At 33.5% G+C, this 24616-nt stretch overlaps 1 protein-coding gene and 1 long non-coding RNA gene across 4 annotated transcripts in view; both read right to left on the reverse strand.

The window, feature by feature from the left end:
• LOC105347601 (inhibitor of nuclear factor kappa-B kinase subunit epsilon) overlaps positions 1-24616 on the reverse strand; it is a 384423-nt gene that overhangs the window by 241702 nt on the left and 118105 nt on the right. The window lies entirely within an intron of this gene.
• On the reverse strand, positions 21149-24169 carry LOC136274791 (uncharacterized). The gene is made up of 2 exons (XR_010713217.1): positions 23698-24169; positions 21149-21447 (listed from the first exon to the last, which is right to left on the reverse strand). It is a non-coding gene; the product is annotated as an uncharacterized lncRNA (long non-coding RNA).

Raw genomic sequence — 24616 nt, forward strand, 5'->3', positions numbered from 1 at the left:
TACTACTAAATTGGAATAAATATTTATACTTAAATTGATATTGCTTAACCCGCATTTCCTCTAAATTTTTTTAAATTTTTGAAGAAATTTTGACTATTTTTTTATGCTTCAAAGAATATAATATTTCTGATTTTTATGTATAATGAAGACTTTATTTAAAGATATACTTGACAGAAAAGCTAATATATTGACCATTTAATAAGAGAGTGTAATTTGATAGGCAAATCATATTTTAAAAACATATTCTGAAACCCAAGTATCATACACAGCAATGTTAAGGCGTCCCGATGCTAAAATATGGCTGGAAAATGATATTATTTGAATCATCGCAAAAATACTTTGACCGGGAGTATTTCTTAAAATCTATGTTACATTTATTGACACCGATGTTAAACATTACATTTGATGCATTTTTGTGACGTCATATGTACTTTGTAATCACGTGACGGGCGAATTCTAATAATGCGAATGATCTATAAAAATCGCATCGGCGCAGGTGATTAATGACATTAAATCGTACATATTTTTAATAAAAATCCTTTGTTAAGTCAAATACTTTGAAGTTCTTGATTGGGAAAGAAATAGATATTTCTTTTATGGAAGATATTGTTGAAACATTCCACAAAATCATCAAAATGATGCACAATTTTACTAATCAAAAGCGATTTACAAATATTTGGGGTAAATCCGTAGGTTTCCCAAGCACGATTCACATTAGTATTTATATTCTCTACCAATTTTATGTAAAATATTCTAAAATTGTGTTAATCTTTCACCTGCACCAAGCTGGTTTTACATGCATGGAAATTTCTTCATTCAGTTGTTTACACGTAGCAGGGAGAGTCTCCAAACCACTAGTTTACAAATAGTCTTTTACTTTAAACGAAGCTTTAAAACTGCTGATTATTTGATACTGGTTTTTAATATGAATGAATTCTGTACGTCTAGCATTAACGGCAGCATCTATGTAAAGGAAACATGCAGTATTATACTGGTTTGATATAATTCACTTTTAATGTTAAGTTACATTCCCTGAGAACTATCGACAGGAATGCAGATTGTGACGTCAAAGTTAATTATGACGTCATATCGTATGAAGTACAGACAAGTGACTGAACTGAACTGAACTTTATTTATTTTACAACGATTGATAATTACGTTCTACAACTTATATTAATATCTCTCGTTGGCACGGATGTTAGCGCGAGGGGGTCATTGGTGTGGGAAGAAGCCGGAGAGAACCCACGTGTCCAAGCGGGCGACCGCCATACCCTATCACATACTACCTCTGTCGATCACGGGGATCGAACTCGGGTCGCAGCGGTGAAAAACGAGTGCATTGTCCACTACGCTACCTGGACTTTCTACACATTGCTGTAAAATCAGTTGGGAAGCCTTAATAACATGCCTGTGTATCATTAGTTCACATTAGTAAAAAAAATGCAATATTTATGTATGGAATATATTTTTTAAAATGCTAAAACAGACTTATTAATCTGCAGCAATTCTGAATTGCGAAACATGTGATATTTTCCTACGCCAAGATAACGCCAAAAAAATAGTCCTTCTTAGATTCCTCTGACCCCCCCCTCCCTAATTGTTTTTTTAAACAGTCTTTTCTTAATATTATTCGGAACAGTGATAAAAAATCATAGTACTTACAATTTGATCTTAACAAAAAAAATTTAAAGATACAACGTACTAAATACCAACTCCCTGGTTTGAAATAAAAAAAAATAATTGTTATTTTTTCCAGTCAGCAGCAAAAAGAATTAAGGTCACATTTATGATTATTATACTTTCATGTTAAATACTGAAATCTGATTGGTTTAGACCCAGTTGATAATCCGTTCTATTACCCTCAGCATTAGCAACACACTTAGCAACGGGTAACACAACAAATTGTTACATGCGCGTAAATCATGCGCGTATGGTTTGCCGTAGAATTCATGTCATTTCTATATTAATAAAGGTAGTAAAAAATTCTCTAAAATTAAGACATTCAGTATAATAAAATAAATAGTGCCTGTTTGGGAGGATAACAGTTGAAATTGACACCCCTCGAAAACCATTGTCAACCTCCACTTCGTGTCGATTGACAATGGTTTCCTCGGGGTGTCAATTTCAACTGTTACCCTCCCAAACAGGCACTATTTATATAATATATCATCCATTTCCCAAATCCCCGCGTGTAAATCATGTGACCGGCCAAAATGGCCGCCTAATGCAAGTCGACTGTACAGTTTCAGATCAAAATACGATGACCGCTGACCACATTATACAGGTAATCGCTCTTTAGAGGGCAATTAAATAGGATTTTTCATCGAGAGGAAATTAAATGACCGCATACGAAAGGTGACTGCTTAATAGGGGTGGCCGCTTCGGCAGTTTTGACTGTATATACACAAAATGAACAAAATTCATGGATCAATCAACATATTAAAAATTGTATCATATTACATGTAATGTGTAAAGTGTTAATTCCTGTGCTTGCGCGAGATATCATCTAGTATATTATATAAATGGTACACAATATATAAGGCAAAAATCCAAACTTGAATTTATAACTTGAACATGGAATATATGCATGGTACAAATAGGACAAAGACAAGGAAGGATATAGCTGCAAAGAGGTATGTGATAGGAACTTGACTGCATGACTACTCTGGAGCCCAGGTAATGGATCGGGACGTTAGGTATTAGACCAGGGTCAGATGTCATTTGCATATTGAACATGTATTAACATATGTTTCCTTATATGAACCTATAGAATAGCGAAAACATTCAATTCTGTGTGAACGTTTTGATAACCACACGCACTTATTGCTTGGATTAATGTTAACATAAAATCTCGTTAATTTTAACAGTTCTGAACGATTTGTGTCTCTCAAACGTAAATGTAAGTAACAGGGATGTATATACTTACGGGATAGGCAACTCTCGCAAGTCTCGCCGAAATCACGTGGTACAAGAATTGGTAGGTCATTTTTTATTTCATATATCTATGATGTTACGTGATGTATCGTTATAAAACCTTTAAAAATTATTCTAGAATTGATATTTGTACTTTATAACCCTGATCTGATCATAATTACGAGGGATCGAGTTCTCAAAACCCGGAAACCCACAAGAGGAAAGAAATAATCGAATAAAAAATGAAATATTTTACTGGGATTAAACAGAGTTTAAAAACTTGTCAAGGCTCACATATTAGTTTGGGATGTAAACATGGCGAATGTAGAAGTTGCATATCCCGTTAGTATATACATGTATGTCTCTGTAAGTAATAAACACCAATGTTAAAAGTTCACCGGAATATGAAGATGTTTGGTACAAAATGTACAAAATCTTTGGGCTTTACAGGATTTGATCATATGACCAACCAACTTCATATCCCGGTGAACTTTTTAAATTCCTGTTTATTTCTTAAATAAACTGCCCAAAACCTGTTAAATGGCTTTTGATAAAAAGTCAGAGGCATGGGTAAAAACATAGTTTTGAAGCTGTATCTGTTTAGTGCAAAACAATAACATACAAGTTTAAAACATCTATAAAATATCAAAACACTCTTTAAAAGTTTGCAGTATCTAAAAGGCTAAACAAATATCAAAAGTCATTTTACTTACGCGTTTTCAATGTAGGTCTCTCCCTGATATAACTAAAGGCAAAAATATAAACAGTAATGCCTTCAAGAATTTTTCGTCACTGGTTCTCAGCGCAAAAAGTCTTCCGGTTGTAATAGAACAGGAAAATATGTTATTTCGAGCCGGCTGTCAAACAGACCTAACATGTGGGGCTTCCACTTGCACGAGGAATATTAGCTATTTATGTACTCCCGAACCCGATCGACACATTCGCACCTTTCGTTAATGTGCTATATCATGCGCGGATCTAAGGAGGGGGGGGGGGGCGCATGTTGCAAAAGATACAGTATATTATAAAAAGCTTTGTAAATCTTAAATATTTAATGTTTTTCCAACCTTCAATTCCTGAATCCAAAGTAAGATTTTTCGACTCGCATTTTGCAAAAGATATATTATAAAAATCTTTGTGCTGGGTTTAAAATTTTACAAACCGTAACGAGTTGTCAAAAAACTATTTCAGTGTACGTGTATGTCAAAAACTCAAAAAATCAATATAAGTTTCTTCAAAATCTGACAAAAAATCAAAAATAAAATAAAATCTTTTAAAAATAAGTCTTGATTTCAATTATATATTTTTGAGAAAAAAACAACATATTTTTGTCACGCATGTAGACTAATGAACATTCCTTGGCTGATCTAGATGAAGGGGTTCCCTGGAAAATTCAAACATTAAATTGACAGATATGAAGTAATCATATTTGTATCAAATTAAATTTTTTAACATCTCGCTGTATTGTGTATTCTCATCATTGGTTCCCAACTTTAATTTTCTTAAAAGAGGGTTCAATTCCATCAAATATTTGTAGTACGCAATAATTTTTGTACAATATGTAGAGTAAAATGTATTTCATAACTATTAGTATATGTAAAACGAACGACGCGTGATTTTTGTTTAACATTGAAACTCCCATAGATGATTTTCATCGACCTATAAAACCGGAAGTAGTCAATATATGTCAATGAAACTCGGAATGTACGTTTATTACTTCTATCTTAACAATGGTAAGGTATGATTTAAATTTTTAAAGGTCATTTGCATTTTTTTTGTTTTTCATCCCCCCTTTTCTAAAGTTTAGGATTTAATATCTCAAAAACGGTAAGATATAGAAAGTTGTCTACGCTTACAATATTGTACAACAAGACAAGATGTATCTACTTCCAAAAGCTGAACGTTCTAGTTCAAAAACTAAACAAAATATTGCGTTTCGTTAAATTTTTACAATTTTCCTTATATGAACCGGACGTACCGGAACCAGAAGTTCAAAACCTTACATTCCATAGACTGATATATTTGCTGTAAGACTGTTGCATAATTGTATCTATATACTTTCCAGTTTTATAGTTACAGTTTATACAGTTTTATAGTTACATATTCTCTAACTTATTTCCAAGTGTTCTTAACGCCTTGGTATCCCCAGTTGCTTAGATAGGAACTTATGAGTAGTGCAATGTGAAAAGAAAGATAACTCCAGAACTTTACAGGTAGCTACACTTCTAATTTCCAGAGGAATATTTTCAAAAAATCATATTGAAGTAAGTATTCATTCCTCGGACACAAAACATAGAATGCTTATAGTATTTGTGCTTTACATTCTTACAGCAAAGCGAGATAACTCTTACTAAAAAACATTTTGAAATTTAAACAAGTGATGATCTTTGGGCCTTCCAAACCCCTATAAGGAGTCAAAATATGGCCCCTCGGACCATAATTTAAAAATTGTACTCTTTATTCCTAACAATAAACTGAAAAGATTTTTAAAATCGGAATAGAAAAAAAAAAGTTACAGCTAAAGTGCTGTTTTGAACGTTGGCCCCTGCAGATCCCTAATTTTCTCAAATTGTCTACCCAAAAACTTTTCCGGTCTGCGCATTGAGTGTACCATTATACATCTAAAAAATTGTAATGTTAACTTGAAAACTTTTTGAGAAAACGAACGACGCGTGATTTTTGTTTAACATTGAAACTCCCATAGATGATTTTCATCGACCTATAAAACCGGAAGTAGTCAATATATGTCAATGAAACTCGGAATGTACGTTTATTACTTCTATCTTAACAATGGTAAGGTATAATTAAAATTTTTAAAGGTCATTTGAAATTTTTAGTTTTTCATCCCCCCTTTTCTAAAGTTTAGGATTTAATATCTCAAAAACGGTAAGATATAGAAAGTTGTATACGCTTACAAATTTGTACAACAAGACAAGATGTATCTAATTCCAAAAGCTGAACGTTCTAATTAAAACACTTAACAAAATATTGCGTATTTTTCAATTTTTACAATTTTCCTAATATAAACCGGAAGTACCGGAACCGGAAGTTCAAAACCTTACTTTCCATAGATTGATATATTTGCTGTAAGACCGTTGCATAATTGTATCTATATACCTTCCAGTTTTATAGAAATCGTTGACAAAAAACTGTCGAGAAAAATAATAATAATAAACTAGATTCGATCTCGTTGCGAGCAACGAGTGGGTCTTCCGTCCGATTTTTGAATAGATAAGATCAAACTTATCAATTCAAAGATAAAATCGTAGATCTAAGCGAAAAAAAAAAAAAAAATTTGCGGCACTCGAGGCTTGAACCCGGGTCGCCTGAACCACGACTCTATCGACTGAGCTACTCGGACTCCGCTTCAGAACTTTGACGCTTAATTTCTCGAGAATGCCTTGATCGATTTTAAAACTAATTACATATTCTTAATCAGTAAAAGGGTCACTATAAGGTGTAAAAATTTAAAAGAAAAATATTAAAAAATAAAAAAGTCGAAAAATTTAATTTTTCAAATTTCCTTCCGGTGACAAACGGAAGTGACGGCGGACATTCTCTTGACCGAGGTTCATTAGAAAAACGGTAGATCTGTCATCTCTGAAAATTTCAGCTCTATATCTTTGCTCGTTTTTGAGAAACCGGACAGACAAAATTGACTTTTTAAAATCGTAAACGGACGATAACTTCCGACCGGAAGTGTATTTTCAAAAATGGATAAAAAACAATAAACTTCAGATAAAGTCGCGTTAATTTTGAAAATTTGAATGAAATCGGTTGAGCCATCTCTGAGAAATCGTCTGCACAAAATCGGTAAGAAAAAAAAAAGAATAATAATAATAATAACTAGACACGATCTCGTTGCGAGCAACGAGGAGGTCTTCCGTCTGATTTTAGAAATTGAGATTTATGTTCGATCTTGATTTTGCTATTTAACAGCTATACATGATTTAAAACAGGAAAAGAGGAATAAACATTTTAAGTGCCTGATACTATTTTGTTTCAGGTTTAAGAGTTTTGTTCAACAAGTGTTTAGAAATTCGTCACCGTTCTTGAGATATCTCAGAAAAAATATTTTAGGGGCCGGACCTTATCTCCTTATTGGGGCCGCTGAACAAAAATTGTAAGGTTGCATGTTATTAGGTACATTATTTTGAGCATCTTTTCTTTTATACTGCATTTCAAAATATTTTTTCTTTTTGAGATATAAGTTATCACATTTTTGGACTTTTGACCCCTAAAAATCCTTAATTACGTAACACATGAGAAAAATCATTATAATGTTAGGCTACACAACTATTAGATAAACATATTTGCTTCTATAATCTATTACGAAATACCCCTCGGTAAAGAACTATAGGAAAAAGACTTTAGAGCCCTCTAGGTCCCTAATATTAGGGGCTAGCCCCTTTTTCATGGTATCAAATGAAAGGTCTTTTGATTATAAAGACATTTTGTTCAACAAATGTTCAGAAATCCGTTACCATTCTTGAGATATCTCAGAAAGAATATTTTAGGGGCCGGTCCCTTATCTCCTTATTGGGGCCGCTGAACCAATTTTTTTAGGCTACATGTTGTTAAGGACATCATTATGAGCATCTTTTCTTTTATACTGCATTTCAAAATATTTTTCCGTTTTGAGATATAGGTGGTCAAAATTTTGGACTTCTGACCCCTAAAAATCCCTAATTACGTAACATATGAGAAAATCGTTATACTGCTTGGCTTCATAACTGTAAGATAAACATATTTGCTTCTATAATTTATTACAAAATATCCCTCAGGAAAGAACTGTAGTAAAAAGACTTTAGAGCCCTCTAGGTCCCTAATATTAGGGGCCAGCCCCTTTTTCTTGGTATCAAATGAAAGGTCATTTAATTATAAAGACATTTTGTTCAACAAGTGTTCAGAAATTCGTTACTATTTTTGAGATATCTCAGAAAGAATGTTTTAGGGGCTGGTCCCTTATCTCCTTATTGGGGCCGCTGAACCAAATTTTTTAGGTCGCATGGTGTTAAGTACATCATTTTGAGCATCTTTTCTTTTATACTGCATTTCAAAATATTTTTCCGTTTTGAGATATAGGTGGTCAAAGTTTTGGACTTCTGACCCCTAAAAATCCCTAATTACGTAACATATGAGAAAATTGTTATACTGCTTGGCTTTATAACTGTAAGATAAACATATTTGCTTCTATAATTTATTACAAAATATCACTCGGTAAAGAGTTATGGGTAAAAGACTTTAGAGTCCTCTAGGTCCCTAATTTGAGGGGCCAGCCCCTTTTTTCTGATATCAGCAGAAAGGTCTGGTAAATATAAACTTTTTTTACATTACATGTTTTAACAAAATATTTTCCAGAAAAGAGATAAAGAGAGAAAAGCACAAAAATTCACGACGCTTTTTTAATGTCAATTTTCGAGCCATAGCGAGCTTTGGCGCCAGTAGTGCTAAACATACAAAACAACAATCATGCAAAACTTCAATCTTTCCTTTACCTACCGTAAAAATTTGAGTTTAATATCTCTTATACTTTAGGAGAACAACAGAAGACAAAATACCCATATAAAAATTAGAAAAATCTCAATATCTCAAAAACGGATGTGACGTCATCAATGCAAAAAATTTCCAATCAAGTTCAGACCACTATCTATCACATCCCAAAATTTGATTGAGATCGGCCGAGCCGTTTCTGAGAAATTGCGTGCACAAAAAAAGGAAGAAAAAAAATAATAATAATAATAGGGAAAAAGAAACCGAAGAATAACAAGAAGGTCTTCCGTTGGAAACGGAAGACCTTAACTAGACACGATCTCGTTGCGAGCAACGAGGAGGTCTTCCGTGTGTTTTAGAACATAAAATATACATGTACGACCTTGGTTTTGCTATTTAACGGCTAACGTGATTTAACATATAAGACAAAGGTATACATTCTAAGGGCCAGATACTATTTTGTTTTAGATGTATGAGCTTTGGTTGAAAACATTTAGATCTCTAATTCGAGGGGCAGCCTCTTTTTCCTCGTATCAAATGAAAAGTCATTTACTTTTAAAGATATTTTGTTCAACAAGTGTATAGAAATTTGTTACCAATCTTGAGATATCTCAGAAAGAGCGTTTTAGGGGCCGATCCCTTATCTCCTTATTGGGGTCGTTTAACGAAATTTTGAAGAATCCATATTGTTTAGTAGATCATTTTGAGTATCTTTTCTTTTATACTGGATTTCAAAATATATTTTTCCTTTCTGAGATATCGGTGATCAAAGTTTCGGATTTTTGACCCCTTAAAAACCTTAATTACGTACCACATTATAAAATCATGACACTGCTTGAATACATAACTGTAAGATAAACATATTTGCTTCTATAATCTTTTACAAAATATATCTCAGTAAAGGGGCTATAGATGAAAGACTTGAGAGCCCTTTGGTCCCCTAATTTGAGGGGCCAGCCCCTTTGTCTTGATATCAAATAAAAGGTCTTATAAATATAAAAAAATTAAACATTCTATGTTTTAACAAAATATTATTCAGATAAGAGATAAACAAAGAAAACCAGAAAAAATTATGATATTTGTTTAATCTCAATTTTTGGGTCCAGGCGAGCTTCGGCGCTTTTTGCGATCGAAATGATTTTAAACCTTTATGCACAATTTCAATCTTCCGTCTACCATCACTGAAAATTTTAAGGGTATGTCTGCTATAGTTTAAAAGGAGTACTACCGAAAAAATACCTCTCTGAAAATCGACAAAACGACTATATCTCAAAACCTGAAGTGACGTCATCAATAAAAAAAATTTGCAATACGGTTCACATCGTCATCTATTAGATCGACAAGTTTCATAAAAATCAATTGAGTAGTTTTCGAGATCTTGCGTGCACAAAATTTGTAAGAAAAAAAATAATAATATAGAAGAATAGGGAAACAGGAACAAAGCAATAACAATAAGGTTTTCCGTTGGAAACGGAAAACCATAATAAGTGAAATAATAGAAAAGTGAAAAAGAAACAATAGAATAATAGATGAGTCATCCGCTGAGGACGGAAGACCCTAATATTAAAGAATGTTTTTGTCAAAATCTTAATGTACGAGTGTTTTCAACTTGTACTTCAGTCCAACAACCCCTTTATTTTGAATATCTTAGTTAGAAAGTCAAAAAAAAAAATGGAGAGAAGGAAATAGAGAGAAAGAACAAATCTTGGCTCCGGCGAGATTCGAACACACAGCCTTTGCATGTGTCATAACAGTATTTCATCGTAGACTGGTCCTCTGTCTCTATCGTACGAAATATATATCGCACATATCAGACAGGTATTGCCAGTCTATATTTCATCATCGAAGGTTCACGTCAAAACATGGCTGACGCGAAATAATTCCCGATTTTCTCTTTGAATTTGGGTCGTTTCCGCCCGGGACAGGAGCTGAATTTTTGTATGAGATGAAAAACAACGTGTAAGATGTCTCACTACTCAGGCTTGGTAACAGTGCGAGGTCATTTGAAATATTGATGCGTGTTTGTGTCTGGAGGGGGATGAAAAGGACCGAGCTTGATTTTCGTCGTAAATAAATCGAAAGTAGAATTTTGAGGTGTGGATCTCGGATTCGGTTAACGACAATTAGGGGAAGTCCTAAAACAATGACTGATGCATTTTACACACGTATTTCAGAGTAGAGATTTTTTTGTGTCGTTTACTATTATGTTTGACTGTTTTATATCAACAGGATTGATAAAATTCTTATAAATGTAGAAATAACGAAATCAGTAACACGTAAATTTATTCATAAAAAAATTGATGACAGTAATTTCCACAGTTCTAACATTCATAAGTAGTTCACACGCTATCGTAGATACAGACTAAACGGAAAACAAGAAATATACATGCAACAGAAATATTACGCGGCTGCTTACATCCCTTGCACTGTGTAAATTTTAAGTCCCCGTACAGGCTATACTCGCGGCTTGATATCGGAAATTTCTTCTTAATTGTTCAACCCGCTGCAAATTTGGCAGAAAAACAGAATGAGGTCCGAGGTACATTTACACAAAATTTCATGAGGATTGAGTGAAGGGCTCGGGAGTTAGAATTTTTTTCTACAGTACATGTCAAACACGAAAATTAAAACTCAAATGCCAAAAAGTTCATAACTATGTTAATAATGAACGAATTGGTCTGGTAATTAGTGCGGTAATCTAGAATGGTACTAAGTTGAAATTAAAGGTCCGAGATCAAAGATCAAGTAAAATCGGGCCAGAAAAACTAAATGATTTTATGAAGGGTGGGGGGGGGGGGGGCGGTGGTCGGTGACTTCTATATTAAACGGAAAATACTAAATTCCCAATATCACTAGAGTTTGAGATACATGCTTGACCTTTATTTTGCTATTTACCAGCTAAACATGATTTGGAAATAGAATGAAAAATCCTTTGATTTTAAACAGACTATTTTCTTCAATTTCTATATCCTCTTTTTCTTTTACAAAAAAATCATAAATGTATTGGACTTCTCGCCCTTGTTTTGTTTCTGATATATGTATAAGAGCTTTGATTGAAAGATTTAGATCCCTCTTATCATGTAATTTGAGGGGCTAGCCCCTTTTTCTTGATATCAATGAAAGGTCCCTTAATATTAAACACATTTTGTTCAACAAGTGTTTAGAAATTTGTTACTGTTTTTGAGATATTAGGGAAAGATTGTTTTAGGGGCCGACTCTTTATCTCCTTATAAGGACCATTAAACGAAACTTTGGTGGTTAAATATTATTACGAATATTATTCTGAGTATCTTCTCTTCTATAATGCATTTCAAAATATTTCTCCTTTTTAAGAAATAAATGATCAAAATATTGGACTTCTAGCCCCTTTTAAAATCCAAATTATGTAACATATCAGAAAACTCTTAACAAATATAGGTAGACAACTGGAAGATACACATTTTCGCTTCTATAATACATTACAAAATATTTTTCATTAAAGAGATATAGATAAAAGACTTTTGACCCCTCTTGGCCCCTTATATGAGGGGTCAGCCCCTTTTGCTTGGTGTCAGTTGAAAGATCTTTTATAGATTAATTTTTGATGCTCTACATGTGTTAGCAAAATATTGATTAGAAGAATGATATTCGTGATCAAATCTCAAATTTCGTAAAAATTGTCAAAAAAATTTAACATCAACATTTTCAGTTCCGGGCGAGCTTGAAGGATGATGACTTCTGGTCAAATCTAAAACAAGCAAGCAAATCTACCATAACCACTCTATCTTGCATATAAATTTCAAGTCCCTAACTATAACAGTTTTTGAGGAGATGCGTGAACAATATCATGTTCCAAAATTCACGAAAAAGGGAGATAATTCAGAAGCGGAAGTGAATTTTCAGACAGGAAGTAAGATGCAAAGAGATATTCACCTAAGACATCATCCCTGTAAAAATCATTAAAATCGATTGAGAAATGGCTGAGAAATTAAGGGTGACTACCAAGAAGAAAAATAATAATATAGAAGAATGAGAACGCGTAGAAAAACAGTAAGGTCTTCCGCTGAAGACGGAAGACCTTAATAAGAAAAGTGAAAAAGAAACATTACAATAATAGAAGGGTCTTCCGCTGAAGACGGAAGACCCTAATAATAAAAGGCTGTTTTTGTCTAAATCTTAAAGGAAGAGTGTTTTTCAACATGTACTACATTCAAACAACCCCTTTATGTTGAATATTTTAGTTAGAAAACCCCCCCCCCCCAAAAAAAAAAATGGAAAGAAATAGAGAGAAAGAAGAAATCTTAGCTCCGGCGAGGCCTTTGCAGGTGTCATAACAGTATTTCAGCAAAGGTTCACGTCAAAACATGGCTGACGCGAAATAATTCCCGAATTTCTCTTTGAATTTGGGGCGTTTCCGCCCGGGAGAGGAGCTGAATTTTTGTATGAGATGAGGAACGATGTGTGAGATGTCTGACCACACAGGTTTGGTAACAGTGCGATGTCATTTGAAATATTGATGCGTGTTTTTGTCTGGAGGGGGGTGAAAAGACCCGAGCTTGATTTTCGTCGTAAATAAATCGAAAGTAGAATTTTGAGGCGTGGATCTCGGATTCGGTTAACGACAATTAGGGGAAGTAAAGTCCTAAAACAATGACTGATGCATTTTACACATTTATTTCAGTGTTGAGATTTTTTTTCGTGTCGTTTATTATTGTGTTTGACTGTTTTATTTCAACAGGATTGATAAAATCATTATAAATGGAGAAATAACGAAATCAGTAACACGTAATTTTATTCGGTAAAAATTTGATGACAGTAATTTCCACAGTTCTAACATTCATAAGTAGTTCACACGCTATCGTAGATACAGACTAAACGGAAAACAAGAAATATACATGCAACAGAAATATTACGCGGCTGCTTACATCCCTTGTACTGTGTAAATTTTAAGTCCTCGTACAGGCTATACTTGCCGCTTGATCTCAGGAATTTCTTCTGAATTGATCAATCCGCTGCATATTTGGCAGATAATAAGAATGGGGTCCGCGGTACATTTACACAAAATTTCATTAGGATTGAGTGAAGGGCTCGGGAGTTAGAATTTTTTTCTACAGTACATGTACATGTCAAGTACGCCAATCGAAACTCAAATGTCCAAAAATTCATAACTCTCTTAAAAGTGAACGAATTGGTCTGGTAATTAGTACAGTAATCTTGAATGGTACTAGGTTGAAAATAAAGGTTCAAGATGAAAGATTCAGTAAAATCAGTCCAGAAAAACTTAATGATTTTGTGAAATGGGGTGGGGGGGGGGGGGTGTCGGTGTGTGTAGTGTGTAAATTTTATTTCCGCGTATAGGCTATACGCGCCGTTTGATTCTTTTTAATTGTTCAATCCGCTGCATATTTGACAGATAATAAGAATGGAGTCCGAGGTTTATTTTCACGAATTTTCATTAGAATTGAGTGAAGGGCTCGGGAGTTAGAATTTTTTTGTACAGTACACGTCAAACACGACGATTGAAACTCAAATGCCAAAAAGTTCATAATTCTGTTAATAATGAACGAATTGTTCTGGTATTTAGTACAGTAATCTAGAATGGAGCTAAGTTGGAATTAAAGGTCTAAGATCAAAGATCAAGTAAAATCGGGTCAGAAAAACTAAATGATTTTATGAATGGGGGGGGGGGGGGGGTCGGTCAGTGACTTCTATATGAAACGGAGAATATTAAATTCTAAATATCAAATATTATGCAATTTCTATATAAAATACATACGTCAGAACAATGTATAAGCGTTGTTTTAAAGATGTAACTATTGATTTTTTTCAACATGTTAACTTTATTTCAGTATGAATACATAGCTATGGATCTCAATACACAAATACGGGGAAAAGCGCTATTATTGTAATTTCTTTACAAAATCAAAACGGAAAAGAAGAGAATCCATCATTTTTAAGATAAAAAATCAAATCTTAGCAAAAAGTAGTTAAAAAAAATTTGCGGCACTCGGGGCTTGCACCCGGGTCGCCTGTGCCATGTCCACGACTCTATCGACTGAGCTACTCAGACTCTCGCTTCAGAACTTTGACGCTTAATTTCTCGAGAATGCCTTGATCGATTTTAAAACAAATTACATATTCTGAATCAGTGAAAGGGTCACTATCATCTAATTTGAAAAAATATATCAAAACAAAAAGTTGAAAATTTTCATTTTTTAAATTTGCTTCCGGTGACGACCGGAAGTGACGGCCAACATTCTCTTGACCGAGGTGCACGAGGATATTGCTAGATCTATCATCTCTGAAAATTTCAGTTCTCTATCTTTACTCGTTTTTGAGAAACATCGCCAACAAAATTGACTTTTAAAAATCGTAAAACGACGATAACTTCCGACTGGAAGTGAATTTTTAAAAATTGTTCCGGCGGTATAAAATTCATATGACTAGGCATCAGCCCTGAAAATTTAAAGGAAATCGAACGAGACATCTCCGAGAAATCGCCTGCACAAAATTTGTAAGACAAAAAAAGAATAATAATAATAATAATAAGAAAAGTGAAAAAGAAACATTACAATAATAGAAGGGTCTTCCGCTGAAGACGGAAGACCCTAACTAGAGCAAAGCTCGTTGCAAAGCAACGAGTGGGTCTTCCGTTAATGTCGGAAGTAAAGCTGGAAGTTCCTGTAAGAAGCAGAGCTCTTTTACTAACAACAAGAGTAACTAAAATAAAAAGATGAAAAAAATCGAATTATTCCTGGTACGACTTAACAAAATCCGAATGATTTTAAGTACGACCTAAAAAAAACCTTTCTGATTTCAAGAACGACTTAACAAAAAAAATCCGAATGTGTCCAAGTACGACTTAACAATTATTTTTGGTACAAGTTAATATTACTTTGAACATTACGCTATTTTTTAAACCAAGGACGCGGAATTAAAATTTCCGGAAAAATCAATTTTTAAACCCCGATATCTCTGTTATGCATCGTCCGATTTTTAAACGGTTTCAGTGTTAGATTCAGCTTAATAAGCTCTACAAAACACATATACATTTTTGATTAAATCAGAAAATTCATTTTTTCGAAAAATTTGTTTTACTTCCGGTTTCGACTGGAAGTGATAGATTTTCATTTCCAGCCTTATTACAGAGGTAAATCGATCAAATCATAACCATTCAAAATTTCAAGCTTCTATCTTAAAGCGTTTTTGAGAAAAGTCCGGGACAAAATGACTTTTTGAAATTTTTAAAAATGACGTCACGTCAAAACGGAGGTGACGTTCTCTTTTAAACTTTTACATATTTGAGGGACGCCAAATTGCAAAAATCTCTGAAAATTTCATCAAAATCGGTTAAAAACCTTTTGAGTTATGAGGCAAAAAAGGAGTCAGAAGAAAAGAAAAAGAATAATAACTAGAGCAAAGCTCGTTGCAAAGCAACGAGTGGGTCTTCCGGTGGTGTCGAGAGTAAAGATAGAAGCTCCTGTAAGAAGCAGAGTTCTAAAACCAACTACAAAGAAAATAAAAAAAATAATAAAAAAAAAATCGAATAATTCTTAGTACGACTTAACAATGTCTGAATGATTTCAAGAACGAATTAACAAAAACCTTTACAATTTCTAGAACGACTTGATAAAAACAGTCCCGAATGTCTTCAAGTACGAATTAACAATTTCCGAATTATTTTAGGTATGAGTTAATTTAACTTTTAAAATAACACCATTTTCTTAACCAAGAACGTGGAAACAAAATTTCCGAAAAACTCAATTTTTAAATCCCAATATTTTTGTAATGCATTGTCCGATTTTAAAACAGATTTCAGTTTTAAATTAAGCTTAATAAAAACTCCTTTGTTGCTTTATGATTTTTATCAAATTGTTGGTCAGAAAAGAGTTATTATAAAAAGACTTAATAGCCCTTCTGGTCCCTAATTTGAGGGGTCAGCCCTTTTTTTATATCAAATAAAAGGTCTCGCATATATAAACATTTTTTGTTCTACAAATGTTAACGAATGGTTAACCGTTATCAAGATATCTAAACAACTGTATTTTAGGGGCCGACCCTTTAACTCTTTACCGGGGCCACTAATAACAACATTTATGGTATCATATTGTTCAGAACATTATTTTGTTCTACATTGCTTTTAAAAAATATTTCTGCTTTTTCAGATATGTTAAAATGATCAAAGTTTTGAATTTCTGGCCCCTTGAAACCCCTAATTACGTAATATATGACTAATGTATGATACTGTATAGATAAACAATTGTACAATGAACATTTTTGCTTCTATAATTAATAACAAATTATTGTTCAGTAAACAGTTCTTGTAAGAAGATTTAAGACCCCTCTTGACCCCTAATTGGAGGGGCCAGCCCCTTTTTCTTGATATCAAATGAAAGGTCTTGCAAATATAAACATATTTTGTTCAACAAGTGTTCACGAAATGTTAACCCTTCTTAGGATATCTTTACAAATGTGTTTTAGGGGCCGGCCCTTTATCTCCTAAATGGGGTCATGAACAAAAAAATTTAAGGTAGCATATTGTACAGAACAATATCTTAAGCAACTTTTGTTCTACAATGCTTTTCAAAATATTTCCCCTTTTTCAGATATTAATGATCGAAATTTTGAAATTCTGGCCCCTTGAAACCCCTTATTACGTAACATATGACTTAGGTATGGTACTGTATAGATAAACAGCCGAACAATGAACATTTTTGCTTCTATAATTAATAACAAATTATTATTCAGTAAAGAGTTATTGTAAGAAGACTTTACAGCCCTCTTGGCCCCTAATTTGAGGGGCCAGTCCCTATTTCTTGATATCAAACGAAAGCCCGTGTAATTTGAAACAACTTTTGCATTACATCTTATAACAAAATATTTATACATCAAAAGATATCACAGAAAATGTGCAAAAATTTCGTGAAAAAATTTGGTGCCAATTTTCAGGTTCAGGCGAGCTTGGAGGCCTTTAGCATTTTTCATCATTGGAAGCATGGGGGTACATCTACATACATTCATCTACAATCCCTGAAAATTTCAAGCTTCTATCTTGATTAGTTTCGGAGGAGATGCGTGGACAAAATGACCCTAAAAAATTTACAAAATCGTCAATATCTGAAACCGGAAGTGACGTCATCATTTAAAAATTTTATTAAATGTAGCGCCGATCATGCTATATCCATCCTGAAAATTTTGTGCGAATCGGTTGGATAGTTTTTGAGAAATAGCGCTCCAAAAAAGTCAGAAAAAGAAAAAAAAGAATAACTAGAGCAAAGCTCGTTGCAAAGCAACGAGTGGGTTTTCCGCTAATGTCGAAAGCAACGCTAGAAGTACGTCTAAGAAGCAGAGTTCTTAATCTAGTAACAAAGAAACTTAAGTACAAAAAGATAAAAAAAAAATCGAATGATTCTTGGTACAACTTAACATGATCCGAATGTTTTTAAGTACGACTTAACCAAAAACCCTTAACCATTTCAAGAACGACTTCACAAAAAAACCCAATGTGTTTAAGTACGACTTAACAAATTTGACTTCATTTTAGGTACAAGTTTACTTTACCTTGAACTAACATCTTTTTTCTTAACCCAGAATGCAAAATTAAAATTTATGTAAAAAATCAATTTTGTTTAAAACATAATTCTGAGCAACTTTTCCTCTTCACTGCTTTTCAAAAGGTTGACCTTTCGTACTGTGTGCTCGTTGCGTCATTAATTGTCAGAAACTTATCGATGTTAAGTTTACTTTACTGTACTTCTGTGAATATTTTCTATGTAAAATTACTATGAACCAGACAACATTGAAATGGTGAACATTTCAAAGGGCCCCGCTTATGTTATTTCAGAGAATTCTGCTTTGACCTTGACCTATAACTTGAAATTTTTCCAGCTGGCATAGAACTTTTAATTCAATTTCATTCCCCCTAACATACATGCATTTTTGTTCAATCTGACCAAGATTAAGCATATTTGGAAAATAATCTACTATTTAAAACTAATTTTAAAAAGATCTGCTATGACCTTCACATTGACAGACTTGGTTCAAGGTCACTGCACGCCATTAACCAATAAACTCTGTAAAGGTAAAATATTAGCCAAATAGGGGCTAAAAGGAGAGTATATCTATGCTCTTAAAATATGGATTTTTGTGTGATCTGATATGACCTTGACTCTTCATATACAAATATCATTCGAGGTCATTGCATATATTTTGAACAAATGCATCATGTGGGTAAAGTATGAGGCTGAATGGAGCAAAGGGAGAGAAGATATACTCCGGACAAGGATTTTTAAAAATATAATTCTGATATGACCTTCACAGTTTCTTTTCACTGAAAATAGGTTCAAGGTCACTACACACCCTTTCACCCTTTACTCAAAAGCTCTGCTTATGTGAAGTCTGAGCCAAATAGGGGTTAGTAGAAATTATATATGCTCTCAAAAAAGGATTTTTGCATGATCCGATATGATCTTCACCCGTTACCTAGAAATTTCATGCAAGGTCACTGCACATCGTTTAACCATAGAGACACTCTGTGAGTATTAGCCAGATTGGACCAAAGGGAAAAAAGATATGCCCCAGACAAGGATTTTATATATATAATTCTGCTATGACCTTAACCTTATACCTAAAACCATGGTTCAAGGTCACTGCACATCCTTCAACCAAAGGAACCCTGTGGATGAAGTATGAGCCAGATTGGGCCAAGGGGAGAGAAGCTATGCTCCTGTCAAGCCATCTCGGATGGACAGACCGACAAATTGATCACTAGAAGGCGCCCGCATAAACATGCCTTTTTATCTAAAATAGTATCCATGCTATCTGCCCATGGTGAATAGTCATCAAAACCATTCATTAGCAGAATTTGATTTCCCTCCTTTTTAAGGTGGTATGGGACATCTGTCGATATTAATGTGGATTAAAGTACTATATAATTGAAAACTTTTCACCGGTTTAGAATTTTCAAATTTTACAATATTTAACCAAAAAATAGCTTTTAAAAATATTTGAAAAGGTAAAAATTGTAAAAACCCCAGCAGGATTCGAACTCATGACTTACAGGTTCCTAGTAAACCCTCTAACCCACTGTGCTAAGGAGTTAGGTGACCATTTTTGAGAACAAACTACATGTACTTATATAATTACACTTTATTTTATTGTTTATTTCGATAAACAATACGTCACAACATGGAAGTGTCCCATATCACCTTAAACTCGGAACACCTCTGACCTAATAAGATCGCCGCATTAAATACAAAGTTTGATTTAACTCTAATTTGTTTATCATCAAGAAATTCTGCATCGCTGACAAATAAAGTTTTCTTCTGTATAATGAAATACCAATTAACTGACTATTCGGACAATAGCAAGTTTATTGTCCCATTCAACAGCTACTATTTCCCTTGGCTTTGCCTCATTAAATATTTGCTGTCTTGGGGGACAATAAACTTGCTATTGTCCTCATACCCAGTAAATACTAAATAGGCATATACATATCCCATCCACCTACATTTCATGTTATATAACCTCCCGTTTGTAACCTTCAATTTCACTGTAAAGTCAACATATCTGTCATAGCCGCAAGTTTCACAATTTATTTCTGCTTCTCATGTACTTAAAATTAGGGGCCTTAATATTGCTTACCAATTCCAACAAGAGACATCCCTCTAACTATTGGTAATCATTAAAATTCATTTCATGAATCTACGCAACAATGATAAACCTTCAAGTACAGTCACTCTCAATTTTACAAAAATATTGACGGTACTTTATCCGAAACTGTTCCTTGTATCTTTAACTTAGTACACTAACATTTTTATGAAAAGACGGTTTGTCTTAGAATAAGAAAGCTAATGCAATTCTGAGAAAAAGAATACCACATATTGCCAATTCCATTGAGGTTTAATAAAAATATGGCCATTTAAGTGAACCCACCATTTCCAATTTCCTTTAGTAAACACAGATTTACAGGGTTCTCCATAGTAAAACATCTTTATCTGACCTTTTAGAGGTCAACTTTTGTTCAACCACCTTTAAAAAGAAACCTTATTCAATACAACATATGCCTACATGATATAATCATGATAAAAGCTTCACATCACTTAGAAATACCCTTACATGTATACCCCCCACCCCCCAATCTTTTGATTTTCATAAAAAGTCATGGTTTGAAATGTTTTACCTAATTTTATGAAACTTGTGGCAATTTCCTTGAGTCATTTCTCACACATATTTGAAAACAATCATCAATGATTCTAAAATGTGATCTTTATTTGTTTATTGTATGATTTGTACCATTTTAATTAACAAATAAACAGCTGTCCTGCTTGTGATTTCTTGTTTTCATGAAAAAAGTAAGCTAACAATCATATTTAGTGAATATCTAATCTATTCTGATTTCTAGTCTTCTTCTAACCATGCTAAAACAGTAAGTTACAATCTACAAGTTAGACATCTGCCTTAAATTAGAATTAAATTCAAACACACCCAGGTAGCTGGAGACAGAGTTGATTTCAATGAAAAATGTTCAAATTTGACATGTTTTTCTACTTTTTTATGCATATATACCTTAGAAAGGTAGAAATAGGTTGTTTCTTGTTCATTTCAAAAGTAATTATCATAGCAGATGTTATTTCAAAGTCAAATGTACATTTACATATCCTACATGTAATCTTAATGCAGACAATTAAATAGGGGGGGGGGGGGGGGGGTTCAATTATGTAAACACATCTAAATATATTTATGAAATAAAAAATAAAGGAAACATAATTGTATACTTTTATTGAAAAACAAATTTTCACAGCAATTATGAATTTCTTTAAACAGCCTTAATTTTGTTTTCATAATTTCTTATCAAACACAAACCACAACATGGCATGATGCTTTCTTCAAGTTCCATTATTGTTCATGCATTATCGGATTTAATTTGAATTACCAGTAAATAGTCTGTAGAACACAAGTAATATGCATGTGGATAGAGGTGACAGGTTAATCTCAGGAGCTGACCCACAAGAATCAACAGGTACCGGTAAAAGCCATGTGGTAACAAGAGTCTGTTTTGAGCTGAAATAAATAAAAAAAATAATTAGCTGTGTTTACATACATGTACTAGTAATAGCTGTGTTTACATTAACATATGCATAGTATTTCTGTAAAAAATACACTGACCATGCAGTGTAATAAGTATGACATATCCCAATACATGACATAACACTTAGGCAGTACAAAATCAACAATTTGCATATCAAGTCATAATATAATATTAAAAAATTTTCATAGGTATAAACACTTATCAAATTGAGAAAGAGAGAGAGTTTGAGAGAGAGAGAGTTTATTACCATACTTGTAGTGCAACAGTCAATATTTCAATTCGTAAATTACAAACGAATATTACCCACCGAACAGCGTCAAAGTACATGTACTGGTATTAGCTTCTGGTATACCATTTTTTATCAATTCTACTGTGTATTTTTTGTTTGCAAATAAATTTAGCGAGGGTTTTTGTTTATTTTCTTATAAATTACATGTTTTAAAAACAATACTACGTGTAATAAGCATAAAACATGTATGAGTAAACTTAATGAAGAATTTTTAATAGATTATTTTTCAAAGAATGTGGTACATTACATGTATGTCAATCTTTATAAAACTAGCGTATATTTCGTGCGCCATAAATTGCAAGTTTTTTGTAAATATCATTTACTTGCATGATAGGTATATATGGTCTAACCAAAATTTTCTTCATAAAGCTACAGCTGTATGTACCACATATATGTTTTGTCACAAGTATACATTTTTAAAAAAAATACCCAAATTCCAACAGTTTAAATAAACTCAACTCATTCTCTGATAAGTTCATTGTGTTTTGTGCGTGCATATCTTATTTGTCTGCTGCAACAGCAGCCAATCAGCGGTAAGCTGAATCCACAAAAAGAAAGTTTGTGTTTTAGGAGCGGGTAAATTGTTTATGCGACACTGTCAAGAAAACCACACCAAATAATAACAAGAAACATAAATATTCACTTAAATGTATTCTGTTGTAAAGTAAAGGTTTTTAACACTTATTGCATCTTGCAAAACATGTGATGACCTTAATCATCTGTCATATATCTGATATACATGTATATGTAAAAGATGGGAGAAATAACTACGGAACAAAGTGGGATTCGAACCTGGCCCTCTGAATCTCTAGTCAAGTGCTCTACCAACTGAGCTACATGTATCTGGCACCGGTATTCAAACCAGTCTGACCGTCACATTCCTCCCCCTTAAATGATCTTCACCCTCGAAGATCATCCCTGGCAGGATCGAGTTAACCTGTTAATTCCAGGGGTTGGTCGCAACACCAATATTGTAACAGGATGGGAGAAATAATGAAGGGATTTGAACCTGGGCCCCCTGAATCTCTAGTCAGGTGCTCTACTAACTGAGCTATCTGGCACTGGTATTCAAACCGGTCTGATCATCACATATATAAAGAATTATTTTAAACAATGTTGTTCAATTAAAAATAACACTCGCAACCTTCAGTTTTTGTCTGTAATTAATCAATATTGGCGTGCGATCAGTTCTCGCCGAGTACCATTTCTCACCAGTGCATTGTTACGTCATTTTATCAACACATAAAATTATATACGAAAATATGATGTAACAGTGCACCAGCGAGAAATGGTCCTCGGCGAGAACTGCTCGCACGCCAGTACTGCCAGTAGTCAAATTAAAAAAAGAGAATAAAAAATTACATTTAAAACATTAACAAGGACAATTTAAGTACACATCATAACTGCTAAACAAGAAAAATTATGTGAACTGGTAGAATGGTAGGCATAGTTCTAACTTGTAACCTACATGTACAAGTACATGTACCGGGTACCCGTTGGTCTGCTAAACCTCTCTAATGATACATTGATCAGCATCATAAAGATATTAAAGTCATGTTTTAACTCTGAAGTCTGAAGTATACAATTTTATTTACTTGAAGTTATGTCTACAGGGTATTCATGACTACATTTGGAGTCCTCTGCACAAGAATATATGATATGTTTCTAATTAGACCCTGCTTTGAATTTTGAGTTGAAAATTCACAATCTGTTATTTTTTTAAATAGATAAATTCAGTTACCCTTTCCAGTCCCCCATGAACCTCGAGCGAGTCTAAACACCCATGAAACATGTAAAAATTACACGTTAGTAAACAAACACCCACACCATAACAAAAACATCTAACAGTGTGCACGTACTTGCATGTACATCTATTCTATATACTAAATTTTAACCAGTTAACAAGAAACTTTAAAAGGAGTAGAAGCCTCACCTTCTTCAGTAACATCCACATAAATCACACACTTTAATGTCCATCTTTTCTCCTTTATTACTCGTAGCTTATCAACGGCTGATCGTCGACAGAAGTGTGGCTGTCAGAATTTCCTCGTAAACGATTCACACGAGAAAAGTATCCTCCTTAAACAAATATGTAGTATTGTTCCCTGTGCATGTTCATATGTTTCACAGCAAATTGAAAATGCATGTGTACACCGAAAGAATACACAACTTCTCTTCTGCATTACGGCTCTCTCTTTTCTACAATGCCGTTCGTTACTGTTTACATTCGGCGCGCGCGCGCGGGGGTCACAAACAGGGGCGCCCCGACAAATAGTTGCACATAGAACGTTTAAATAATGTGTGTTCATTGAATCCATAAATGATATAGATGAAAAAAATGAAATTGAATCACAACAATTTATCTAAGACGCAACACAACGTAATGCAGTAAATGCCTGTGCCTTAATGTGGCATTTGTTCGCTTGTGTGTCTATGTAGACATATTAACTCGTTCATGTACGATTCTCACATATCTGTTTTATGAAATTTGAAAAAAAATATAGGACAGAACTTGTTTAATTTGATACCAAATGACATTATTAAATATATTAACAATAACTAAATTAATTTTTTTTCATAAAATGATAACGATTTTTGCTATCAGAAAAATACGTGTATGAGCTGCTGACCCCTAATTATAGGGGCCAGCCCTTTTTTCTTAATTTTAAATGAAAGCTCTCGTTATTCTAAACAACTTTTGTTCTATATGTATTAACAAAATATTTTTAGTTTAAAGGTTATAATACAAAAAGCAACAAAATTTCAGCCCCGAAAAAATCTTAAACTTTGGCGACAAATAGCTCAAAAACTAACAAAGAAATTACCAAAATTTTCATGCCAGCAAAATTATA

The sequence above is a fragment of the Magallana gigas genome, chromosome 4 (genome assembly GCF_963853765.1).
Source record: "Magallana gigas chromosome 4, xbMagGiga1.1, whole genome shotgun sequence".
In the NCBI taxonomy this organism is placed as follows: domain Eukaryota; kingdom Metazoa; phylum Mollusca; class Bivalvia; order Ostreida; family Ostreidae; genus Magallana; species Magallana gigas.